General features: G+C 42.3%; 1 long non-coding RNA gene and 1 pseudogene across 1 annotated transcript; one reads left to right on the forward strand and one right to left on the reverse strand.

Annotated features, from left to right (window-relative positions):
* Positions 1-2633: 2633 nt before the first annotated feature.
* On the forward strand, positions 2634-4360 carry LOC129530551 (carboxy-terminal domain RNA polymerase II polypeptide A small phosphatase 2-like; annotated as a pseudogene).
* A 1150-nt stretch (positions 4361-5510) lies between these two features.
* LOC101143142 (uncharacterized) lies at positions 5511-9390 on the reverse strand. Its single transcript, XR_004069263.3, has 3 exons — positions 9153-9390; positions 6785-6910; positions 5511-6600 (listed from the first exon to the last, which is right to left on the reverse strand). It is a non-coding gene; the product is annotated as an uncharacterized lncRNA (long non-coding RNA).
* Between the last annotated feature and the right edge of the window lie 1910 nt (positions 9391-11300).

Below are 11300 nucleotides of genomic sequence, written 5' to 3' on the forward strand. Positions count from 1 at the left end.
CATAAAGAGAACTAAATACAAAAACCAAATGATTATCTCAATAGATGCAGAAAAAGCATCCAATAAAATTCAACATTCCTTCACGTTTAAAATTCTCAATAAACTAGGAACTGAAAAAACATACCTCAAAATAATAAGAGTCATGTACAACAAACTCACAGCCAATATCATACTGAATGCACAAAAGCTGGAAACATTCCCCCTGAAAACTGGCACAAGAAAAGTATGCCCTCTCTCACCACTCCCATTCGACACAGTATTGGAAAACTTGTCCAGGAAAATCAGGCCAGAGGAAGAAATAAAGAGTATTCAAACAGAAAGAGAGGAAGACAAATTATCTTTGTTTGCAGATGACCTGATCCTATATCTAGAAAGCCTCATTGTCTCATCCCCAAAGCTTCTTAAGGTGATAAGCAACAGTAGCAAAATCTCAGGATATAAAATCAATGTGCAAAAGTAGCTAGCATTCCCATACACAAGCAACAGGCAAGCAGGGAGACAAATCATGAATGAACTTTCATTCACATTTGCTATAAAGAGAAAAAAATACCTAGGAATACAGCTAAGAAGGAAAGTGAAGGACCTCTTCCAGGAGAACTACAAACGACTGCTCAGAGAAATCAGAGTGGACACAAAACAGATGGAGAAACATTCCATGCTTATGGAGAGGAAGAATCAGTACCACGAATATGAGCATATAGCCCTAAGTAATTTATAGATTGAATGCTATTCCCATTGAACTACTGACATTCTTCAGATAATTAGGAAAAAAAACGTTTAAAATTCATATGGAACCAAAAAATAGCCCAAAAAGCCAAGCCAACCTTAAGGAAAAAAAAAAAAGAAAAAAAGCTGAAAGCATCACTGCCTAACTTCAAACTATACTAGAAGAGTACAGTAACCAAGACAGCATGGTACTGGTATAGAAACAGACACGTAGACAAATGAAACAAAATAGAAAGCATAGAAATAAAGCCAAAAACCTACAACAACCTGAACTTTGACAAAGTCAACAAAAACAAGGAATTAGGGAAAGGGCTCCCTATTCAATAAATGGTGCTGGGATAACTGGCTAGTCATATGCAGAGAATTAAAACTGGAACCCTTCTTAACACCATAGACAAAAATTAACTCGAGATGGATTAAAGACTTAAATGTGCAACCCAAAACTATAAAAACCTTAGAAGAAAACATCTAGAGAATACCATTCAGGATATAGGCATGAGGAAAGATTTGATGACAAAAAGGCCAAAAGCAATAGCAACAAAAGCAAAAATTGACTAATGGGGTCTAATTAAACTAAACAGCCTCCGCAGAGCCAAAGAAACTATCATCAGAGCAGACAACCTAGAGAATGGGAGAAAAATTTTGCAACCTATCCATCTGACAAACGTCTAATACCCAGAATCTACAAGGGACTTAAAATTTACAAGAGAAAAACAAATAACCCCATTAAAAAAGGGTCAAAGGACATGAACAGACATATCTCAAAAGAAGACATACATGTCCCCAACAAACATGAAAAGCTCAACATCACTGATAACTGGATAAATACACATCAAAACAACAATGAGATACCATCTCACACCAATTACAATGGCTATTAATAAAAAGAAAAAAAACAGATGCAGGTGAGGTTGTGGAGAAAAGGGAACACTTTTATACTGTTGGTGGGAGTGTAAATTATTTCAAGCATTGTGGAAGAGAGTCTGGAGATTCCTCAAAGGCCTAGAAGCAGAAATACAATTTGACCCAGCAATACTATTACTGGGTATACACCCAAAGAAATATAAGTCTATTTTAAATATACATGTATACATATGTTCATTGCAGCACTATTTACAATAGCAACGTCATGTAATCAATCTACGTGCCCATCAATCATAGACTGAATAAAGAAAATGTGGTACACATACACCATGGAATGCTATGAAGCCATAAAATGTAATGAGATGATGTCCCTTGCGGGAACATGGTTGGAGTTTGAAGCCATTACTCCCAGCAAACTAATGCAGGAACAGAAAACCAAACACCACCTATTATTATTATAACTTATTAGCGGAAGTAGATCAATAAGAACACATGGACACATCAGGAAGAACAACACACTGGACACCTGTTTCATGGCATGGGGGAGGGGAAGGAGAGCATCAGGAAGAATAGCTGCGGATGCTGGGCTTAGTACCTGGGTGATGAGATGATCTGTGCAGTAGAGCACAATGGCACACGTTTATCTATGTAAGAAACCTGCATATCCTGCACATAGACCCCTAAACTTAAAATAAAAGTTGAAAAAAACGTTTATCACATATAGACCCCTAAACTTAAAATAAAACTTGGAAAAAAAAGAGTATCTGGTGGATTCTCTGTTAGACCCAAACTGAGAATCCTGAAGCTCCCGCTGGGAGCTGGGGCTGGGGGCACCCTGGGGAGCCGCTGCCAAGGCCGTCCACCCTCCCTACAGGCCGCCTCCCTTCCCGGCCTGTGATGGAAAGGAGAGGGGGAATGTGAACAGCTGTGGAAGTCAGATTCTTGGGAATTAAATCACGCCCCAGCCCATGCCCCCCAGCCCAGTCCAGCCAGTGTGCCCGCCAGTCTTCCCACCCAGCCAGGACAGCCCTCAGGATTGTTAGATGGAACAAGGCTCCATCATCACCCAGACATGGAGAGAAGATGCTCTGGTCCTTACCAAGCAAGGCCTGGTTTCCAAAGTGCTCTCCGAAAAGGCCTCATGTTTGTCACATCTTAGAAGGTAAATTTCTGCTGTTCTTGCACCCAGCATGTCGGCCAGTCAAGATCCCCCGCTGAGCTCTCCACACATAAGGAGGAAGTCAACACCATTGCCAAGTCGGATCAGCTCCAGGGTCTGCAGTATCAGTTTTATCAGATCCCAGGAACCTGCCTGCTCCCAGAGGTGACAGAGAAAAATCAAGGAACGATCTCTATGGTCACTGACCTCGATGAAACCCTTCTGCATAGCTCCTTTAAGCCAATCAGCAATGCTGATGGCCTAGTGACTGTAGAGATTGAGGGGACCATGCACCAGATCCATTTGCTCATGAGGCGAGTTCGGGGTGGGTGTGGGCTCAGCGGACCCCTCACTATGAGTGGCCGGCCAACCCCACCGGCCCCAGGCAGTGAGGGCTTAGCACCTGGGCCAGCAGTTGGTGTGCTCAATTTCTCACCAGGCCTTAGTGGCCGTCCCGTAGGGCAGGGCTCAGGACCTGCAGCCTGCCATGCCTGAGCCTCCCACCCCACTCTGTGGGCTCCTGTGTGGCCCGAGCCTCCCCAATGAGGGCCACCCCTGCTCCACGGTGCCCAGTCCATCAACCTCCCAAGGGCTGAGGAGTGTGGGTGCATGGCACGGGACTGGCAGGCAGCTCCACCTGCAGACCCAGTGTGGGTCCACTGGGTGAAGCCAGCTGGGCTCCTGAGTCTGGTGGGGAGGTGGAGAACCTTTATGTCTAGCTAAGGGATTGTAAATACACCAATCAGCACTGTGTATCTAGCTCAAGGTTTGTAAACACACCAATCAGCACCCTGTGTCTAGCTCAGGGTTTGTGAATGCACCAATTGACACTCTGTATCTAGGTACTCCGGTAGGGACAGGGAGAAACTTTGTGTCTAGCTCAGGGATTGTAAATGCACCAATCAGCCCCCTGTCAAAACAGACCATTCAGCTCTACCAATCAACAGGATGGACATTGGGCCAGATAAGAGAATAAAAGCAGGCTGCCCCAGCCAGCAGTGGCAACCCACTTGGGTTCCCTTCCACACTGTGGAAGCTTTGTTCTTTTGCTCTTTGCAATAAATCTTGCTGCTGCTCACTCTTTGGGTCCACACTGCCTTTATGAGCTGTAACACTCACCAGGAAGGTCTGCAGCTTCACTCCTGAAGCCAGCAAGACAACGAACCCACCGGGAGGAAGGAACAACTCCAGACGTGCTGCCTTAAGAGCTGTAACATTCACCGCGAACGTCTACAGCCTCACTCCTGAGCCAGCGAGACCACGAACCCACCAAAAGGAAGAAACTCCGAACACATCCGAACGTCAGTAGGAACAAATTCCAGACACGCCGCCTTTAAGAACTGTAACACTCACCGCAAGGGTCTGTGGCTTCATTCTTGAAGTCAGTGAGACCAAGAATGCACCAATTCTGGACACACTGTGACGAGTGTGCTGGACCAGTGTGGGGTGTTCTGGGGTTGCCTAGCCCATGAGTCGTGTTTGTTCCAACAGGGCTGCTATGTCAATGACCTCAGCTATCTGGAGAGGGACCTGAGGAAAACTATCATCCTGGACAACTCGCCTGCTTCTTACATCTTCCACACAGAGAATGCAGTGCCTGTGCAGTCCTGATTTGATAATATTCCAGACAGCAGCTGCTGCACCTGATATCAACCTTCGAGGAGATGAGTGGAGCAGAGGGCGTCTACACTAGCCTTGGGCACCAGTGGGCCCTTAGCCTTCCCTGCTTCCCAGCAATGGCCATCGCAGTAGGGGACTTTCCCACACTGTGCCTTTATGATCAGCCTGAAAGAGTGAAGGCTGGAACACCTATCCACACAGGCCTGGAAAGGGTGAGAAGTGATTGAAAAGAGCTTTAGGACAGCTTAGATGCCCAGTGGGTGAATGCCAGACCAAGGATACCCAGAGCTACCTGCCATCAAGTTGTTGGGTTCCCGAGATGTGAGTGTGAGAAAAAGAAAGAGAGCATGTGTGTTTTGTGATGAACTCTGGCCCCAATATACAGTGTTTCAGTGGGGGAGAAGCTGAAAGACAAAGACTCTTCCCAAGTTAGCTTGTCTCCTCTCCTGTCACACTACAAGCCCCTGAGCTCCATAGGGATGAAGACTCTTGAAGGCTCCATTGCAAACCTGGTCTTTCCTCAGTGCTGCAAGGCCTATGCCAAGGAGAAAGGAAAGGTATGCCTTTGGGTGTTCCAAACACACATCTTTCTGAAATATTTCTCCAGCCAGTTGTTGCAGACAAAAGACAATATTTCTGGGAAGATGGGGACTTATGTCCAGACCAGTACCCAAGCCATCAGGTCTTGTGGTGTAAAGGCTATGCTTACTTAAGTCCAGCCAAGTGCCTGGGATGGATCCTTTCTGCATCTCCCCAAGACTGACCACTTAGCCATAGCCTGAAACCTGTGGGGAAGGAAGTTGTCTCCCCACCCTGCAAGAGGAAAAATAACTGATTTCTGTTCTTTTGACTCTGTTTTAAAATTATCTTAAAAAAAAAAAGCCTATCTGAAACTGAAAAGAAAAAAAACAAAAAAACAAGGAAAAAGATGTCATACTTACATAGGTGAAAAATATACAGTTATATCTATAAGCAACAAACACAGCTAATTCACACTTATATTAAACATCACATTGAGATAAAGTGTACCAAGCTAAAACTTATCATTCAATTCATCATATCAAGCTTTAAAAGCAAAAATACAGTTAACTGATCTGAGAAAATATAACCCCCCAAGAAAAGAAACACAATAACACGGAACTGAAAATAAGAACAGAGATTTTAATGCATAAAATCCTGAATACAACATAGATTTACAGTGAAAAAATAACTCTTTTTTTTTTTTTTTTTTGAGACAGAGTCTTGCCCTGTCACCCAGGCTGGAGTGCAGTGGCATGATCTTGGCTCACTGCAAGCTCTGCCCACTGGGCTCACGCCATTCTCCTGCCTCAGCCTCCCGAGTAGCTGGGAATACAGGCGCCCACAAGTATGCCCAGCTAACTTTTTGTATATTTAGTAGAGATGGGGTTTCACCGTGTTAGTCAGGGTTGTCTGGATCTCCTGACCTCGTGATCCAACCACCTTGGCCTCCCAAAGTGCTGGGATTACAAGCATGAGCCACCACGCCCAGCCGAAAAATAATTCTTTAGATATCTACAGCATTCAACTGTGTGCACTCATGAAAAACAGACAATTTAAGTCATTAGAATTTAATGAATTGCAGTAAAATTATACAGAAAATACATTGCAATCATTAATAACAGGCTCTAATCAGAAGAGTTTAATAAATAATCATTAAAAAGACAGGAGAATTTTCTTATGTTCTCAATATGTTTCTGCTCTTCTTACCACAAAATATAATAAAACCACACGACTATACTGTAGATTTCAGGAGCTAAAAAAGCCTTATATTTTCAAACAAAAGAACAACATAAATTTTGCAAAATATGATGAGCATTACCGAAGTATAAAGTAAATATCTGGAATTAAAATATACCATCATTTATATACAGACTAAAAAAAGAATATAAATGTTCATGATTCCTTTCTGCCTACAGTGAGCTTAAAATTACAACCAAAAATTTTGATAAATATGTAGCACCTACAAGACATTTTATTAATAGCTTACATAATGTGTAAATTTGAGCAATTTATTTTAGAATTTTTCAATCTAAAAATCACCAGCTTGACATTCATTTCAGAAAGTGAAACATGAAGGAGAGTAACATAAGCAAGATGACAGAATGGGAGGTTCGGCATCCACATCCCCCACAACATAATGCAGCTGCCACAGCAAACATAAGTGTATTCATGAAAGCCTTGGGATCCAGTTCAGAGATTGTGACACCCAGCTGGAGGCAAAGACCAAAGAAGACATCTTCAGAGGGTAAGAACTTGACCAAGTGGCAAGCTTGCCAATCATGGTCCTGGCTTCAAAATTCTGCCACATCTTACTGTAGACTTGACTATAACTCATTTGACCTTGGTCCTGCCACTGCAACAGTCTGCCAAAAACACAAGAGAATTCATACTCACCTGAGACTTAGGTGACAGGCCTGCAGAACTTGGTTCTCTCTATAGTCCCTGAATCAGGCAAAACACACGTTCTTTACTTCTCCAGCCATGGTCCGGAAGAAATCTTCACATTGATATGATGAAATGCTAACAAAAAATATGAAAAATACTAAAGTACAAATGTCACTACAAATGGTAAATACATACTGAAATTCAGAATACTATAAATTGTTATCATCTTAAACTAGACTATTAAAATACAAGATGTTTTACATAAGTCTCATGAGAACCACTAGGAAAAAAAATCTGTGGTTAAAAAAAAGGGAAAGTAATTAAAGCATACATAAACAACAAAAATTACACATTGGATATGGTGACTCCTGCTTATAATTCCTACACTTTGGGAGGCCGTGGAGGGAGAATCATAAGCTCCTTGGGTGTTGTGGTAGGTGTCTGTAGTCCAAGCTACTTGGCTGGCTAAGGTGGGAGGATTGCTTGAGCCCAGGAGGTTGAGGCTACTGTGAGCTGTGATATGCCACTGCACTTCAGTCTGAGCAAGAAAGCATAACTTTTTCTCAACAAAAATTAACAATACCACAGGAAAGACAGAACCAGAAAAAAAAAAGCAAACTTAAAATAGACAGAAAACTACAAATTTACAATAGTAACTGCTTACCTATCACTACCTTACAAGTAAAAACATTAAATTATCTACTAAACAGATACTGCTGTAGACTGAATGTCATCTCCAAAATTTAGGATAAAATTTAATAGCCAATGTGTTAGAATTAAGAGGTGGAACCTTTAAAAATTAATTAAGCTATAAGAACTTTGCCTTCATGAATGGATTAATGTTCTTATTATGGGAATGGGCTAATTATAACAAGAATGGATCTGTTATATATTAAAAAAAAAAAAAAGCTGTCTCTCCCTCACATCTTTGTCTATGTTATTATCCAGCAACTAAACCTTCAACAGAAACCAGTATCATGTTGTTTTGCCTTCCCAGCCTCCAGAATCATGAGTCAAATAAAATTCTATTCTTTGTTAATTACCAGTGTGTGATATTCTGTTATAGCAGCCAAAAGAGACTAAAGCAGACAGAGTGGATAAATGAATCTTTTAAACCTCATAATATGCTGCTTACAGGAGACTCAATTATGAATTAAGAGCATAGTCTAAAAGTGAAAGGATAGAAAATGATATTCCGTGCAAATAATAACCAAAAGAGTGCAATGGTAGTTATGCTTAAATTAGACAAAATAGACTTTCTAGCAATGTCTCTCACAAGCATGAAATGAGGTTACTATACAATAATAATAGAGGTTAATTTGTCAAGAGAATATAGCTATATATATTTATGCACCCAAAAGGGAGGCTTCTAAATATAAAAAGCAAATATGGGCAGAATTGTAGGGAGAAGTAGAAAGAAACCCAATAATAGAAAAATTTAATGAAATGTATAATAAAGGACATATAGATAACAGCATTGTAAATTGGCAAGGGAAAGCTGGTCTCATGTGTTGCATTTGAGAATGCAGCAAAGAAAGTGGGAACTGATAATTTTACCGCAAGTCTGAGTTAGGCTGAAAAACAGGGTGGTCGATTAGAGGTTCCACTTGCCATATATTAAAAAAACACAGGAGAAAACCAGTCCTCCTCTGGTGTGTTAAAATAATTAAAGAGCAGAAAAATAGGCTAAAGTGGCTCTAGTGCCCTGTGTTCATAGGTAAAATATATATATATATAAAACCTAACTCAAATACATTTCCTATAAAACACTATCTTAGCCTGAAACAAAACGCAGGTTTAACCCATGACAAACATACAATTAACCTCTGATTATGTAACCAGGAAATTTCCATCTGGATAGTTCAAATAAGGTGACTACATAACTGGAACCAATTCTTGAATTTGGGTTGCTTTCTCATGCATCTTATAAAAGCCTTTCCTTTATGCCCCTCGGGTGGACCAGAAATCATGGCTGGGTGCTTTCCATTTCACCAATCACTGTTTGTTCAGATAAACTAATGAACCTTTTAACATAGACTCCAGTTAATTTTTAAAAAGAGAGACTGCGGACCCCACGAACCGCAGCTCCTCCCACGCAAACACCCAGTCGCGGTTTTTCCCTGATGACCCACCTGGCATCCCTGAACAATCTGGGAAACACTCATGGCTGTGGGCAAAGAGCAGGGCGCTGCCCAGGGACAGGACCGGATGGGCAGGGCGGGACGTGGGGGCCTCGCTGCTGGCCCAGCGGCCATCTTGCAGCAACAGGGTACTGAGGGCCAAGCTGCGGGAGGCTCGGAGCTAACCGTGGGGAGGCCGGTCCTGCCGGTTTCACAGCCTACTCTCCCCTCTCGGGATGCCGAACCCGTATACTCACCATTTCCCAGCTTCCAAGATGTCCTGGCACCTTAACTATGCTTCCCCAAGGACCTACAGATCACAGGGCAACAGGGGCTGTGACAGAGTAGCCCGGGGCTCCCAAGGTGGAGGAGGCAAAAGAGGAGATGGATCCCAAGCTCCTGTGCCAGCACCAGCGAGAGACAAAGACCCCGCCAAATGCCGAAAGCCGCGCCCTCCTTTCCTCTCCTCTCCCACGGCGCGCCTGATTGGGCGGTTCCCACATCAGTGTCACTGATTGGATAAAACTCCAGGACGCACCCACCCCTGCCTGACTCCTGCCCCTACCCCAACTCCCCCTCAGCGTTAGTGCATTTTTGTTAGTTTGTTTTATTTTAAGTTCTGGAATACATGTGCAGAATGTGCAGGTTTGTTACATAGTTTTACATGTGCCATGGTGGTTTGCTGCACCTATCAACCTGCCATCTAGGATTTAAGCCCCACATGCATTAGGTATTTGTCCTAATTTTCTCCCTCCCCTTGACCTCAACCCCCTAACAGGCCCCAGTGTGTGATGTTTTGCTCCCGGTGTCCATGTGTTCTCATTATTCAACTCCCACATGTGAGTGAGAACATATGGTGTTTGGTTTCCTGTTCCCGTGTTAGTTTGCTGAGTATAATGTTTTCCAGCTTCATTCACGTCCCTGCAAAGGACATGAATTCATTCTTTTTATGGCTGCGCATTATTTCATGGTGTATATGTGCCACATTTTCTTTTTCCAATCTATCAATGATGGGCATTAGGGTTGGTTCCAAGTCTTTGCTATTGGAAACAGTGCTGCAATAGACATATGAGTGCGTGTGTCTTTATGCTAGAATGATTTATATTCCTTTGGTTATACACCCAGTAATGAGATTGCTGGGTCAAATGGTATTTCTGGTTCTAGATCCTTGAGGGATCACCACACTGTCTTCCATAATGGTTGAACTAATTTACACTGCCTCCAGCAGTGTAAAAGTGTTTCTATTCCTCCACAGCCTCACCAGCATCTGTTGTTTCCTGACTTCTTAATAACTGCCATTCCATATGGTGTGAGATGGTATCCCATTGCGGTTTTGATTTGCATTTATCTAATCTCCACTGATGATGAGCTTTTTTCTTTTTGTGTGTTTGTTCACCACATAAAAGTCTTCTTCTTGTTCTTCTTTTTCTTCTTCCTCTTCTTCTTCTTGTTCTTCTTCTTCTTTTTCTATTTATTTTATTTATTATTTTTAAGATGGAGTCTTGCTCTGTCACCCAGGCTGGAGTGCAGTGGAAGGATCTCGGTTCACTGCAACATCTGCCACCCAGGTTCGAGTGATTCTCCTGCCTTAGCCTCCCCAGAAGCTGGGATTACAGGCCACCCGCCAACACACCCTACTAATTTTTTGTGTTTTTAGTAGAGATTCGGTGTCACCATGCTGCCCAGGCTGGTCTTGAACACCTGACCTCATGATCCACCTGCCTCCATGGCTGAAAGTGCTGGGATTACAGGCTTGATCAACCGTGCCCAGCCAAATATCTTCTTTTGAAAAGAGTCTGTTCATATTCTTTGCTCACTTTTTGATGGTTTGTGTGTGTGTGTGTGTTTGTGTGTGTGTGTGTGTGTGTGTGTGTGTGTGTGTGTGTGTGTGTGTGTGAATTTGTTTAAGTTCCTTGTAGATTCCGGATATTAGACCTCTGACACATGGATAGAGTGCAAAAATTTTCTCTCATTCTGTAGGTTGCCTGGTAACTCTGGTGATAGCTTCTTTTGCTGTGCAGAAGCTCGTTAGTTTAATTATATCTCATTTGTCAATTTTAGCTTTCGTTGAGATTGCTTTTGGTATTTTATTCATGAAGTCTTTGCTCATGCCTATGTCCTGAATGGTATTGCCTAGGTTTTCTTCTAGGGATTTTATGGTTTGGTGTCTTACATTTAAGACTTTAATCCATCTTGAGATAATGTTTGTATAAGATTTAAGGAAGGGGCCCAGTTTCTGTTTTCTGAATGTGGCTAGCCAGTTCTTTCAGCACCATTTGTTAAGTAGGAAATTTTTCCCCATTGCTTGTTTTTGTAAGGTTTGTCGGAGATCAGTTGGTTGTAGATGTGTGATGTTATTTCTGAGGCCTCTGTTCTGTTGCATTGGTCTATATACTGTTTTGGTA

This window comes from Gorilla gorilla, chromosome 23, assembly GCF_029281585.2.
Source record: "Gorilla gorilla gorilla isolate KB3781 chromosome 23, NHGRI_mGorGor1-v2.1_pri, whole genome shotgun sequence".
Classification (NCBI taxonomy): domain Eukaryota; kingdom Metazoa; phylum Chordata; class Mammalia; order Primates; family Hominidae; genus Gorilla; species Gorilla gorilla.